Raw genomic sequence first — 14,777 nt, 5'->3', positions numbered from 1 at the left:
GTGGCTAGATAATAAGGTGGCAGACAGGCCAGCCAAGGTGATAGCCTTCCACCTTGGGCAGAGAGAGATGTAGGGAGAGTAAAGTGGCAGGCTGGATGGGGTGAAGGGGAAGGGAGAGAATCTGGTGACAGGGACAAGCAAAAGGGGGTACAGAAATGATGGTGACGGGATCAGGGATAGGGAGAGTGTGGTGATGGTGACAAGGAAGCAAGTGGGCCAGTATGAGGGGTAGGGAGGTGGTGTTCTGTATGTATGAGAAGGACTGTTTTCTTTTAGCGTTGACTGTGCAGGATCGATCTGTATTAATCTGGCTTCAGTTTAACAATGGGTATATTAATGTTCTAATGCTCACTGCAGTGTTTTATGATGCTCCCTTTTCCTATGTGCACCCTTGCTTTGTGACTCATGGATTATTATTAAAAATATATTTTTATAGAGAGGAGGGGGTATTAAAAAAGAAGGGGGGGTGTTAAAAAAAAAAAGATTGTATTTTATTGTTGGTTTAAATAAACTAAGGCTTTAAAAAAATCAAAACTTTCTGAAGTAATTGCTGCTTTTTATGGGGACAGGTAACTTTTATGGGGTCAGCTCAACCTCCCATCCACATCACCAACCCTATCCACATCTCAACGTGCCTGTCTCCCCCCCATAAGGCCGCATTCAAGGATGCGCTTTTTCAGGTATGCTATCTTGTATGTGGGCTTTACTCCTACTACAGGAACCTTTACCTTCACTTTCCTCATCATTTCACCTCTAGCTTTGGTCCACAACCCCCCTCCAACCCCCTCCCCCTTCCCATGTCCAAGCTCACACTTACAGTACTGTCATCCTACCTGGTATCCCTCAGGGTCACCTCTTCTCTCCTTCCAATCTGTGCAAGACTCTGCCACTTGACTCATCTTCAACCAACCTCCCAATGCTCACGTCACCCCTCTCTTTCAGTCACTTCGCCGGCTCCCTATCCGCCACGGCATACCCTTCAAGATGTTATTACTCACCTACAAGTGTGTTCTCTCTCCTTATACGTCTCTCTGATAGCTCCACTCCTCAGATCAGTAAGCCTTCCCCTCCCCTGCCTAAACCAGACGCCCCCTATGCCTGCAATCAATTACCTGAGTTTGTCCTTGTTTACAAGCAGACAGAAAACCAACCTTTTGGATTTCACCTTTGCCCATGAAACCCCTTTACTTTATCCATGACATCTCGTTTGTCCTTCTTCCTTGTTTCAAGTGTAAGCTCTATTGAGCAGGGACTGTTTCCTTACTCTTTGTGAGTCTGGTAGTGCTATAGAAATGATTCATTTGTGTAGGTGTAGGAACAATGAATGTATCTAGACGGTTGTATGATTATGTTCTATTCAAAGGACAGCATCCTCTTCACGACCTTCCTTTTATTTCCTCTCCCTACAGTGGAACAAGGTCAGCTTGGCGGTTGCACTTCCACCCACATCAGCCATTCCACACTATTGCCACTGAATGCGCCTGAATCAGTGAAGATATCAGCAATCTCCTCATTGAGAAAAGAATAAAGCTACAGGAGGACAACTGACAACATCATCTAGGGACAAATACCAAGGATCAACTCGACACATCATGGGCAACTTTCAAACCATCACTGAATTATGAGTAAAGAAACTATAGAGAAGAGTGAAATCGGGCCCAGCCCTCCCTCCACAGCTGTCTGATTCGAGCACCAGCACTCTCCCTCATCCATGACTCATTACAGTCCCGACAAGTTCCACTTACACAGAAACATTCCATGGTCAAACCTATACCAAAGGGTCACAACACCTCTACAACTACAGAGCTGTAGCAAACCAGCCGTGGATATCCTAACTATTGGGCAAACTAGCACGGCAACATCAGCCACACGTGACCCTCCCCCTCCAATCACCATTCCGCAGACAACTCAGCATTCCGACAGCACGAGTAGCAGTAGACCAGACGTGCTACCGGGGTTACTAGACCTATCGGTCGCTGCAAAGATCACATTGCTGAGATGTTGGCCCTCGAGGGAAGAACTAGGGAATGGATGGAATCAGTTCCACCCTAAACCCTAAGCACAGTAGAATGGCAAGGGGATTCCAGCAACCAGAAAGAAACTGTGCCCTGAGCCAGTATAGGTATGTACCATGCACAAGTTTCAAGTTTATTAGGTGTTTTATATACCGCCTATCAAGGTTATCTAAGTGGTTTTACATTCAGGTACTCAGGACCTTGTCCTATGCCTTAAGTAATTCTGAGTAGGGCCAGCTTAGTTTACCTGGACAGGTACAAGTGAGCAAACATGAAATAAAAAAATTCAGCTATTGCACTTTCTCACATTGCATCAGGATTTACTAATTAGAAAAACTGTTGATAGATAGGGCCTAATCCAAGAGCAAGTGAGAATGTGGATTAGTAGCTATAAATGAATAAATAAAAATTGGATAGGCTGGAATAAAATGATCAGAAATACAAAAAGTTAAAAAACAGGAATTTTAAGTTACCATATGGATTTGATATATGTCATGTGCTTGACGGATATAGGGAGGCAGGCTAAGACATTTTTGTGATTGATGACTACCATATCAAATGTACCCCAGATGGGAAGCTTAAGTTGCTTATAGAGCTTCTTTGTGTTAGAGTGACCAGCCTGAACTAGGCCAATCCTCAGGGAAATGTAGGCAGACAGGAGTTGGTTTTTGACCTGGTATCCACATACCAGGGGGCCCTAGGTTTGCCATGACTTGAGTTTGCTAAGGACAAATCTAAACCACATGTGTATCATGGTATGAATTGATCCAAAATTAAGTGTCAGAAAGTTAGGAAAAATTACATAATAGAAATTTACTTAGGTAGCTATAGGTAATAAGTTACAACAAATAAGGATAGATTAGGAATATATGTTATTTTGATTTTCATATATCTGAAATCCTGAAGAGATCCTGATAAGGCAACAGATGATGTTTGACCTCTGACCTTGAGCAACTTTTTTATACTTCGTAGAACCTTGAGGGGAGGGGTATCTGCTTTTTTCCATCTTTTCTTTGTGCAGTTTTTGTGAGACAAAGATCTAGGAAAAGACACTGATATTTACAGGAAGGGATGTAGAATCTGAGGAGTTTTGTAAGTATATTATAATATTGGTCTATGTATTTCTTCTTTTTATAAAATATGTAAGCTTAATGTGAGAATGTAACTTTTAGATATAAGAATGTAATTTGTGACATGCCTATATGAAGCTAGCCTTATATGGGAATAAATAATGTGAACCAATTAGATTGCAGATGGATTGTAACGAAGGAATGTCATCATTTAGGATATATATGGACGTGTAACTGGTAAAACGTTGGAATTTTTTATGAGCAAGGCCAGCTTTTGGCTTCTGTAATAATTCTCTGATGCAAAATGATACTCAATTGATTTGCTAATCAATTAATTGAGTACTCTTATGATCTAATATTAATATCTAATAAAAAATAAGATTTTGGATTTTATTAAAATATTTTGCATCATTATTTTTTTGACATTTTCATTTTACAACCCTAGAATAGCTATAAGTACGCATGTGTGCAATTATCCTGATCAATTGGCACCCCAGATGGGACCGCAGCGTACTTTGCGTTTCTAGGTTTCATTTTTTGAACCTTTGGGTTTCTTTTGGACGTACAACATAAGGTATGTCTGTTCTTTGATTAACAGACTGGGGGGCCCTTTTTGAAGCTACGGAATACCGTGAGTTATATGTATAGTTTATTTGTATACTAATATTAATTGAAAAAAAAAGAAAAAATTTTAAAGTCAGACGTAGGAGGAATTAATGCTTTGTATATAGGCATAGTGTTTGGGGATATTGTATTATATGTTTAGTTTGTTAAGATTTGGGGGTATAGAGGAAAAATTGTATCTTCAGTTTGCTTTATGACTTTATTTCTGCTGTCTCTCTGGCCAGATCTTTCTTTCTCTCTCTCTCTGTTTTTTCCCTCTCTGGTTTTACAGCTGTCCTGTTAAGGTTGGCTGTGAGCGCCCAGGGCAGTGTGTTTTGTAAATACCTCCTGGGGTTTGTTTCTTAAAGAGTTTGGTTTTGAAGTGTTTTGTTTGCTAAGAGGAGAAAGTATTTAGGTGATTTAGGATTTGTTTGAGAATAATTGTGAATAGTCATGTTGCCGATAGAAGCAATAAAAAAAGCTAATCCATTGTTATCTAATGAGATACAACATTTTCATGATAAATGGTGTAGAAAAGCAGTAATTAACACTGAATCATGGACATGGCCGAAAGAAGGGTCTGTATTATGGTCAGACTTATGTTGTTTGCGAATGTGGATTTTAGATTCAAAGAAAGGAAATTCCCAGCAGAAACATTTAGAATACTGGCACTTGTGGGATGAATTATGTGAGAATTCTCCAGGATCCCCAACACCAGTTGTTAAAGATAAAAATACAGGTCTTTCTACGGGTCAAGGGGGGAGTTTGGAGCCCCCACCATATCTAGAGCCTGGGAAGGTTAAACGTAGTTTATATCCAATTCTTACGAGTACTCCTGAAGTAGCAATTGGTTATACACCTTTAAATGTAGCTAAAGAAAAGACCCCCCTATCCACTGTGGGTCAAACCTCCATACCCAAGGCACCAACATCAGATAGCCAGACTAAAGACTGGGTCTATGTATCTGGAGTCTTACAAATGAAACCTATAGAGATAGATTCTGAGACAGCCACAAATGCAGATGCAGAAGAGGAGGTGATTGTTCGAAAGCCGAAAAACCCTGTAAAGGGGAAGCTAAAAGGGCTTCAGACACGTCAATCAGATTTAACTATGAAAGCCCTGAAGAATTTAGAAGAGCAGACAGATGTATTACATAAGTGGGTAGAAGACTTATCAACAACGGGAGTTCAGGATAGAGGTGCAGCTGCTTATGTAAGCCAGGCTATGATACCTAGGGATTATGTAGAGCAGCAGGAAAATTCCTGGCTCTATGTGGTCCCATGGTGTGATAATTTGGCTGGCTGGACTGAAGTATCCAGCGCACAGATGGAGATATGGCCCAGAAATGGCTCTTTGGATCCAAGTAAATTAGATATAGCACGATTTTGCATACGGGATGGGAAAGGAGATCCACAATGGGATTACCCATATATGCAAACGGGTTTAAGAATTTGGGAGAAATATGAACAAAGCAATGTAAATAAATCTCAGGAGCTTAGAAATGAGGGATCACCCATTTTACAAGCACCTCTGATTTATAAACCCCTAACAGGAGGAGGTGTAGCCACTACATATATACCCTGGTCTTTTACGGACCAGGAAAATGTTAAGAAACAGTTACCCTCTATGTTAGGAGGAGCCAGTAATTGGATAGCAAAATTTGAACAAATAACGGCAGGATATACACTAGCGATAGGGGATATTAAGCGGATGCTATACCTTTGTCTAGGGGGTCAAGCTAGCCAAATTTTTACACAGGCAGGATTTCCAACCTTAAACATTACTAACTCTGCACACGATGGTTCATCATTTAATGCAGTTAGACCCCAGATTTGGCATGCGATGCATATGTTATATCCTGATCATAAAGATATGAACAGGGTAATTGCACACAAATTTAAAGTAGGAATGGATATTTATGAGTTTATAAAACGGTTTGAGGATAATTGGGAAAAAGAAACAGGAGAGCCTGTGTTTGCACAAGGAATGATAGCTCAGATGTTGACAACTACTTTACCTAAAAATATACAAGCCAGATTAGATGCTGTAGTTGGTTTGGAAAACAAGGCTTGGGCAGAGATAGTGTCCCATATCACTCACTATTGCAGATTAACTGAAGATGAGCTAAGTAAACAGGATAAGGAATTAGTGCAACTGCAGAAAAAGGTTTTGACAATGCAAATTAAAGAGGAACAAGCGAAAGAAAAAAACCGAGAAAAGAATGACATAGTTGTGGAACTGGCTCAAATTATTAGAGCTAAGAATCCAGAAAGGTTGCAAGTGAGATGCTGGCAGTATGGATTGATGGGACATTATAAGAATGAGTGTAGAAATGAAGCAGTAAGTCGAGGAAGATTTAGAGGAAGTGGTATAATGCGGGGACAAGGAAGAGGAAATTTTAGGGGTGTACGAGGACAAGGTAGACCCGGAGGATGGACAACGCAGCAGCCACAATTCTGGGAACCTGAACCTGTGTCAGGGTTCCAAACCTGGGTTTGGAAAACAGGATTGACTATCTCAGTATATTTCTTTCAAAATTCCAAAATATAAAAAGGGAGATCCATGCCTTCAAATTAAAGTAAATGGACATACTTATAATTTTATTGTGGATACTGGAGCCACTATGACTACTTTAAATTTTATCCCTGTAGGAGCAGTACTTTCAAAAGAGAGTATTACTACCATGGGGATAGAAGGACAGGAAAATGAAAAATATTTGCTAGAAAATGTATCTCTGCAAATTGAAGGAAAATGGTTGCATATGCAAGTGGTATATGCGCCTGAATGTCCAGTGAATTTATTAGGAAGAGATGCACTGCATAAATTGGAAGCTACAATTGTGTTTGAACCAGAATTACCATGCCAGTGGGATGAAAGGCAGGGAGTCCTGGAAACTTGTCTATGGACATCGTTACGAACAGGAGAACAGACAAGTAAGCCTCCATCATTTGTGCACTCAATATTATTGAGTATACAAGATGATATGGGTGTTCTGGGTCAAACACTAGATACTACATTCTGGATAGGATTACCACCTCTTAAGGAGAATTTACCCTCTAAGAAAGAGGAAATAATGAAGTATGTATTGGACCATGTACCAGAAGAATTATGGATGAAACTAGTCTTTAAGCCCGTTACATTAACGGGTGCTAGAACATATGTGTGTGTGTCTGTCTTTATTTCTTTCTCTCTCTCTCCTTAGCCGCTTTTTTTCTTTCTGCCTTTCTTTTTCCTTGGCTGTCCATCACCACCCCTTGCCTGCTCCCCCTGTCCATTTTCCCTTCCTTTTACCTCCCCTGTGTCCACCACCACCCCTTCACTGCTCTCCTTATGCAGCAGCAGCCCTTCTCCCTTTGTTTTACCTCCCCCCTGTCCAGCAGCACCTCTTTCCTTCTCCCCCTGTCCAACATTAGTCCTCCGTTCCTTTTCTTCAACCCCCTGTCCATCAGCATCTCTTTCGTTCTCCCCCTGTGCAACAGGTGCTAGAGTAGACGATTGTTTTTTTTTTCCTTTCTCTCTCTGTGCTTGGATGCTGTCTGTCTGTCTGTCATTCTTTCTGTCTGTGTCTCTGTCTTGCGCCATGCCTGCCTATCTCTCTGTGGCCCCCTTCTCTTCCCCGGCATGATTGGTGTGTGCCCCCAGAACACCCTTCCCCCCAAAGCAGCCCCGTTTCCCAATGCCCCTGCCCCCTTTTGTGCCATGCCTGCCTGCTCCGTGGCCCCTTTCTGTTTCCCCCCTATGATTGCTGTCTGGCCCAGGAAACCAAAGTAGCCCCCTTTCCCTCTCCCCTTGTTGAGCCATGCCTGCCTGTTCTGTGATCCCCTGCCCATGACTGCTATGTGCCCCCAGCACACCCCTACCCCCAAAGCAGCCCCTTTCCCTCTTCGCCTGCTTGCCTGCCATGCCTGCCTGCTCCCTGTGCATCAGCATCAGCATTTCCCTCCCCCTCACCTGTTCCTTCGTAGCAGCATGGAGATAAAACGGCTCCCTTAGTTCTTTGCTGGATTTTTTTTTAAGTTTAAAGATGCCTACGCGGCTCCTCTCACGATCCGGCCTGCGTTGGAAGCCTTCTCTGACACAGGCCGGGATCGTGAGAGGAGCCACGGCGGCAGTTTTAAACTTAAAAAAAAAATGCAGCGAACTAAGGGAGCCGTTTTCAAAGCCGCCGCCGCGGCTCCTCTCATGAGCTGCACTTATATTATGTCGGAAGATGAGAGAGGAGCCGTGGCGACGGCGGCAAATTTCAAATTAAAATAATTTATGCGGCCAGCCGGCTCCCTCGAAACCCTCCCCCCCTTTCCCTTCCCGCGGTCCGTCTGGCTGCGTTGTTCTCTCGCTCATTCTCAAACCGTCCGTGCCAGCTGAAGTGGGAGTGGGGGGGACTCAGCACCGGCTGGGCGACTCGAGCCGCCGGCCCCCAGGAGCTCGAGGCCGACTGCGGACATGGCTTGCGTTGCCGAGTTTGGTGACGTACAACCCGCGCATGTGCACTAAAAAAAACCCGACAGATCAGGGAACACGTTTTTTTTAGTGCGCATGCGCGGCCTAGCATTTTATTATATTAGATATGGAAAAGTGAAAACTGTAGATTCTATACAAATTGAAATGTTACAAGAAGGTGTAGGACCGAAAATAGCACAATATCCATTGAAGCCAGCAGCTATAGCAGGAAGTATTCCTATAATTGAAGAATTAGTAAAAGAAGGGATTCTAGAAGAATGTTCATCTGCCTGGAATACTCCTTTGTTTCCCATACAGAAATCAGATGACTCATACAGAATAGTGCATGATTTGAGGGGTTTGAATAAATTAATTCAGTCTGAGTATCCTGTAGTTGCAAATCCTGTAACAGTCCTGAATGAGGTCCCTTTAGGATCTTATTTGACTGTCATTGATTTGAAAAATGCATTCTATACTATTCCACTACATCCAAAGTCACGTCCTTATACAGCCTTTACCTTTGATGGTAAGCGCTATTGTTGGGCACGTCTCCCTCAGGGGCTTTCAGAGAGTCCTTCAGTGTTTTCAAGGATATTAATGCATGATTTGCAAATTTTTAAAGAACGGCTTCCACCAGAAATACATTTGATTTCTTATGTAGATGATTTGTTATTGTCTGCGCCTACTGTGGAAGATAATGTGAAATATACTATTGAACTGTTGAATTTTCTGTGTGAATATGGTTATGTGGTTAATAAGGAGAAATTACAAATAGCAGAAGAAGAGGTTACCTTTTTAGGGTATCGTGTAGGCAAGTCAGTACGAGCCTTAACTAAAGATTTAGTGCAGGAAATAGAAAAAACACCCTTATCACAGACAGTGAAGGAATTACGAGGATTCTTAGGACTCCTTAGACAATGGATACCGTGTTTAAGTACTAGGACACTTCCTTTGAGGGCTAAATTGAAAGGAAATGTTCAGAGCAGAGACAGAATTCAATTAGATTCAGCACTGGTGGTGCTTATACAGGAGTTAAAACAAGCAATTAGAGATGCTCCACAGTTTGTTTTACCTTTGATTGGGACAGAAGTGCAAGTACATTTACATATTGGAAACCCTGGATGGGGTGCAGTTTTACAACAAAATGACAATGTTTGTGGATATTTATCTGGAAGTTTTACACCTGTGGAAATGGTTTTTTCTCAGTGTGAAAAAGGTGTAGTGGCAGTTGCAACATTGGTAGGAAAACTTATGGATTTGTTGCCATACAGTCATATCACAGTACATACTTCTCATGATATTTTGAATATTTTAAAATTGCCAGAAGTAGTATTTACTAGTCAGCGTATAGGGAAGTATTTGGCTCTGCTTACCACTGGTTTAGTGGATGTGCAACCAAAAATGAAGGATAAAGATCCAGCACAAGTGTTTTATGCTTTTTTAGGAATACAAGACAGTACTGAGCACGAGTGTTCAGTTTTGATTCCACAGCAACAAATGTTACTACAATATGACAAACCCCTAGGTGAGGGATATATTTGTTTTATAGATGGTTCCAGTGCTACAAACAGAGCAGCATTTGCTATCACAATGTATGATAGGGATGCTGACAGCACTAAGTGGAAAACTTATTGTTTACCATCAGATCAATATTCAGCTCAGACTGCAGAATTAGCAGCATTAGTCCAGGTGTTACAGGACAATATAGGAAGGAAAGTTACTGTTTATTCAGATTCTGCATATGCTTTAGGAGTAGCAAAATTGCATTTAATTACATGGAAAAAGAGAGGATTCATAGACTCTGGAGGTCATCCAGTTCAACATTTACCTTTGATAGAGAGATTGGATAGATTATTGCAGTAATACCCAGACAAAACATTGGCATTATGTAAAATTAAGGCCCATGATAAGAAAGATGAATCGTGGGAGCAATATATGCATAATCAGACAGATCTAGCAGCAAAATGGGCTGTAGAGCAACAGGGCATAATGCTAATACAGACTAGAGCTAGGAGCAAGATTACAAAGGAACAAGAAGAGCAAAGACGACTGCTCCTAGATGGACAGAGGAAGAGATTCAACAATGGACAAATTTACAGTGTCAGTGTATAGAAGGTATCTGGTATAATTCGTCAGGTGTGCCATGTATGGCACAGGTACCTCTGGTGATAATGATCCAACAAATGCACAATGCCTTACATGAAAGTGCAGCTACTTTGATTAGTCAATTGTCACAGCAAATCTGGCATCCTAATTTAGAAAAAATAGAAAGACAGACTGTATTACGTTGTGCTGTATGTGTAAAAACTAATCCTAGAGGTACTTGTGTAGCACCAGGCACTCTACCTATCCCGCAGGGACCTTTTCAGAAGTGGCATGTGGATTTTACAGACAAGGTATGTGGATTTTACCTTGTCAAGGTAAGAGGTATCTTTTACTTTGTGTTTGCCCTTTTTCGGGCTGGATTGAAGCCTACCCCTGTAAAAAAGAAACAGCAGGAGAAGTGGCAAAGGTATTCTTAAATGAAATTATTCCAAGACATGGAATTCCTTATGAGATAGCCACAGATAATGCCAGCCACTTTAAAAATGCATTATTACAAGAATTGGCAAATTCACTATTGATTAAGCACAAATTCATAACAGTTTACCATCCTCAATCAAACAGTTTTGTTGAAAAATCGAATGATTTAATAAAAACTGCATTGCGAAAAATTATGCCATTGGAGTCTAAAGACTGGCTAAAATATTTGCCAGCAGCACTCTATGTAGTGCGTAATAGGCATATGCCTAGATTTGCTTTGACTCCTTTCCAAATTGCCACTGGAAGAAAGATGCCCCTTGCTTTTGTGAAACTGGGAAATTGTACTAATGATACTTTATTTTCTGATTATGTTGTAGCATTACAGACAGCTATAGCAGAGATTCAATCGCGACGAACTCCAAGTAGTGTGGATCAAGCACTTCCAGTTTACAGATTCCATCAGGATCAGTGGGTGTATAAGAGGTTACATACAAGAAATATATGGACTCGGCCATACTTTTATGGACCTTTTCAAGTGGAAGTGGTGTTCCCTTATGCAGTGAAATTAAAAGGGTATACACCGTTAGTACACGTGAAAGACATTAAACCAGCACCCATTGCTAATACCTGACTACCTGAGCATATCTATTGTTCCTGCAAGGAAATCAAGGACTAGAGACACTATTAGTAGTTCATCTCATCGCTATTATTATATTTGCATATTTTCAATACTGTTTATTTTTTAGTTATTTAGGTTATTAGGTTTTTAGTTATTAGGTATTAATTTTAGCCATGTTACTTATTTGGTGTTCTCCATTACTATTCTTTACTTTTTTCCACCACACTTTTGCAGAATGGAATCTTTTTTTACCTATAGTAGGTCAGGGAAATTCCTATGAACAAATGAAATTTCGTGTAGCTAGGTATGCTAATGTAAGCAATTGCTGGGTTTGTGCCCAGCTTCCACAACACTCTAGTGGGTTACCTTTTCGACCTTTTGCATGGAATGTTTCTGATCTTTGTTATTATTCTCTTTATCTTATGCCACGTAATGGCTTAGTTGCACCACAGTTTAGTCATGAAGGAAATTGTTCCTCTATGGTTCAATATTCTCTTCTTCAAACATTTACTCGTTATGCTTTTAGTTTTGACCCAAATAAACCACCAGCCCCAGTTTTAGATAGACCCATGAGAGGGTTTCTTTGTTACCATTCTAAAAGGACAGATAAAACCACCTGGTATGCTTGAAAAAGTTCATGTCAATATTATGTTACTTCTGATGGTCCAAATATTTCTCTTTCACTGGGAAATATTACTGTTTCTAACTATTTTACTGACAGGCAACAATTTGCCTGGCTTACAGGTGTTAGTAATTATTTGTTACCCTCTTATGCTGACTGCTGGTGGATTTGTGGCCCATATGCATACAGATGGCTTCACGAGGGTTGGTATGGGACCTGCTATATCAGGTTCCTATTACCCCCTGTGAGAATCCTATCTGAATTGCCTCCTACCCGACCAAAAAGAAATACTCCTCATTTCTGAAGGAGAAAGATTTGCTATGATCCTTTTACCTAGTTATGGAGTAGGTAAATTAATCCAAATTATAAAAAAATTATCCACCCTTATTGAAACTATGGGTAATGAAACAACAGCAGTTACTCAATCTCTGTCACTAGAGCTCAGACAAACACGCATTGTAGCTCTTCAAAATAGGATGGCACTCGACTATCTCCTAGCAGCCCAGGGGGGTACATGTGCCATCATTGGACAAGAATGTTGTACTTATATTCCTGACTCCTTCTCTGACCAGCAAGCACATATCACATCTCTAGATAAGGCATTGCAGAATTGGGAACAATTTAAGGTAGAGGATAAGGATTGGTTTGATTGGCTAACTGCATGGATGCCTAATATATCATGGGTTAAAGGCCTATTGGGTGTTTTAATAGGCCTGGCTTTTGTGTTTCTGATTGTGTGTTGTAGTTTATCCTGTATAATTGGCATTGAAAAAACATGTTTGCAGAAAGTGACTCCCAATCTTACACTGATCCAGAGAACAAGTCATGCCCAAAGCAACCTCAGAACAGAGCAAGGTAAGGCCACTAAAGCTCCAGGTGTGGGTCCTGGTGTGGTACCCCACTCCACGACCCAAGGGGGGGCTCAGGACCTTGTCCTATGCCTTAAGTAATTCTGAGTAGGGCCAGCTTAGTTTACCTGGACAGGTACAAGTGAGCAAACATGAAATAAAAAAATTCAGCTATTACACTTTCTCACATTGCATCAGGATTTACTAATTAGAAAAACTGTTGATAGATAGGGCCTAATCCAAGAGCAAGTGAGTATGTGGATTAGTAGCTATAAGTGAATAAATAAAAATTGGATAGGCTGGAATAAAATGATCAGAAATACAAAAAGTTAAAAAACAGGAATTTTAAGTTACCATATGGATTTGATATATGTCATGTGCTTGACGGATATAGGGAGGCAGGCTAAGACATTTTTGTGATTGATGACTACCATATCAAATGTACCCCAGATGGGAAGCTTAAGTTGCTTATAGAGCTTCTTTGTGTTAGAGTGACCAGCCTGAACTAGGCCAATCCTCAGGGAAATGTAGGCAGACAGGAGTTGGCTTTTGACCTGGTATCCACATACCAGGGGGCCCTAGATTTGCCATGACTTGAGTTTGCTAAGGACAAATCTAAACCACATGTGTATCATGGTATGAATTGATCCAAAATTAAGTGTCAGAAAGTTAGGAAAAATTACATAATAGAAATTTACTTAGGTAGCTATAGGTAATAAGTTAACAACAAATAAGGATAGATTAGGAATATATGTTATTTTGATTTTCATATATCTGAAATCCTGAAGAGATCCTGATAAGGCAACAGATGGTGTTTGACCTCTGACCTTGAGCAACTTTTTTATACTTCGTAGAACCTTGAGGGGAGGGGTACCTGCTTTTTTCCATCTTTTCTTTGTGCAGTTTTTGTGAGACAAAGATCTCAGGAAAAGACACTGATATTTACAGGAAGGGATGTAGAATCTGAGGAGTTTTGTAAGTATATTATAATATTGGTCTATGTATTTCTTCTTTTTATAAAATATGTAAGCTTAATGTGAGAATGTAACTTTTAGATATAAGAATGTAATTTGTGACACGCCTATATGAAGCTAGCCTTATATGGGAATAAATAATGTGAACCAATTAGACTGCAGATGGATTATAACGAAGGAATATCGTCATATAGGATATATATGGACGTGTAACTGGTAAAACATTGGAATTTTTTATGAGCAAGGCCAGCTTTTGGCTTCTGTAATAATTCTCTGATGCAAAATGATACTCAATTGATTTGCTAATCAATTAATTGAGTACTCTTATGATCTAATATTGATATCTAATAAAAAATAAGATTTTGGATTTTATTAAAATATTTTGCATCATTATTTTTTTGACATTTTCATTTTACAACCCTAGAATAGCTATAAGTACGCATGTGTGCAATTATCCTGATCAGTACTCAAGCATTTTCCCTATCTGTCCCGGTGGGCTCACAATCTATCTAACGTACCTGGGGCTATGGAGGACTGAGTAACTTGCCCAGGGTCACAAGGAGCAGTGCGGGGTTTGAACCCACAATCCCAGGGTGCTGAGGCTCCAACCACTGCGCCACACACTCCTCCACAACTAGAAGATGAGATAGGGGGGATACAGCTAGGATCTGCCTTCTCACCCATGCTATTCCTCATGTTCCCCTAGGTTGCTTAGAAAATAACTAGGAAACTGGGGGAGGGGAGGGGGGGGGCAGCTTCAGTGTGGTGTGAGTTCTGCTGAAAAATCCTATGAGAAGAGGGGGATAGGAACGGTATTGCTTCCTATGCCAGCACTTTTGAGATCGATTGATTTATTGAGTTCGTCTTTGATGTGATTTTAGACATATATGCAGATGATGCTCCCGATTGAGATGGGCCTAGGGGAAATCATTGGATGCTTTCAAGCAAATGAGCCCCCGGTTTCTACCGAACACTAAACATCAGTACTGCTGAATTGACCAAGAATTGGGGGGGGTTACATACCTGGTTGTGTGGCTGGAGGCCAGCCTACACATGACAATGC

At 40.8% G+C, this 14,777-nt stretch overlaps 1 long non-coding RNA gene across 1 annotated transcript; it reads left to right on the top strand.

Moving 5' to 3' along the window:
* The first annotated feature begins 569 nt into the window (after window positions 1-569).
* LOC117367256 lies at window positions 570-14,001 on the top strand. Its single transcript, XR_004540716.1, has 3 exons — window positions 570-680; window positions 1,410-2,122; window positions 11,029-14,001. It is a non-coding gene; the product is annotated as an uncharacterized LOC117367256 (long non-coding RNA).
* Window positions 14,002-14,777: the final 776 nt, after the last annotated feature.

The sequence above is a fragment of the Geotrypetes seraphini genome, chromosome 9 (genome assembly GCF_902459505.1).
Source record: "Geotrypetes seraphini chromosome 9, aGeoSer1.1, whole genome shotgun sequence".
In the NCBI taxonomy this organism is placed as follows: Eukaryota; Metazoa; Chordata; class Amphibia; order Gymnophiona; family Dermophiidae; genus Geotrypetes; species Geotrypetes seraphini.
Note: the sequence above shows the minus strand (reverse complement) of the source record. Positions and strands in the feature narration are given on the sequence as shown.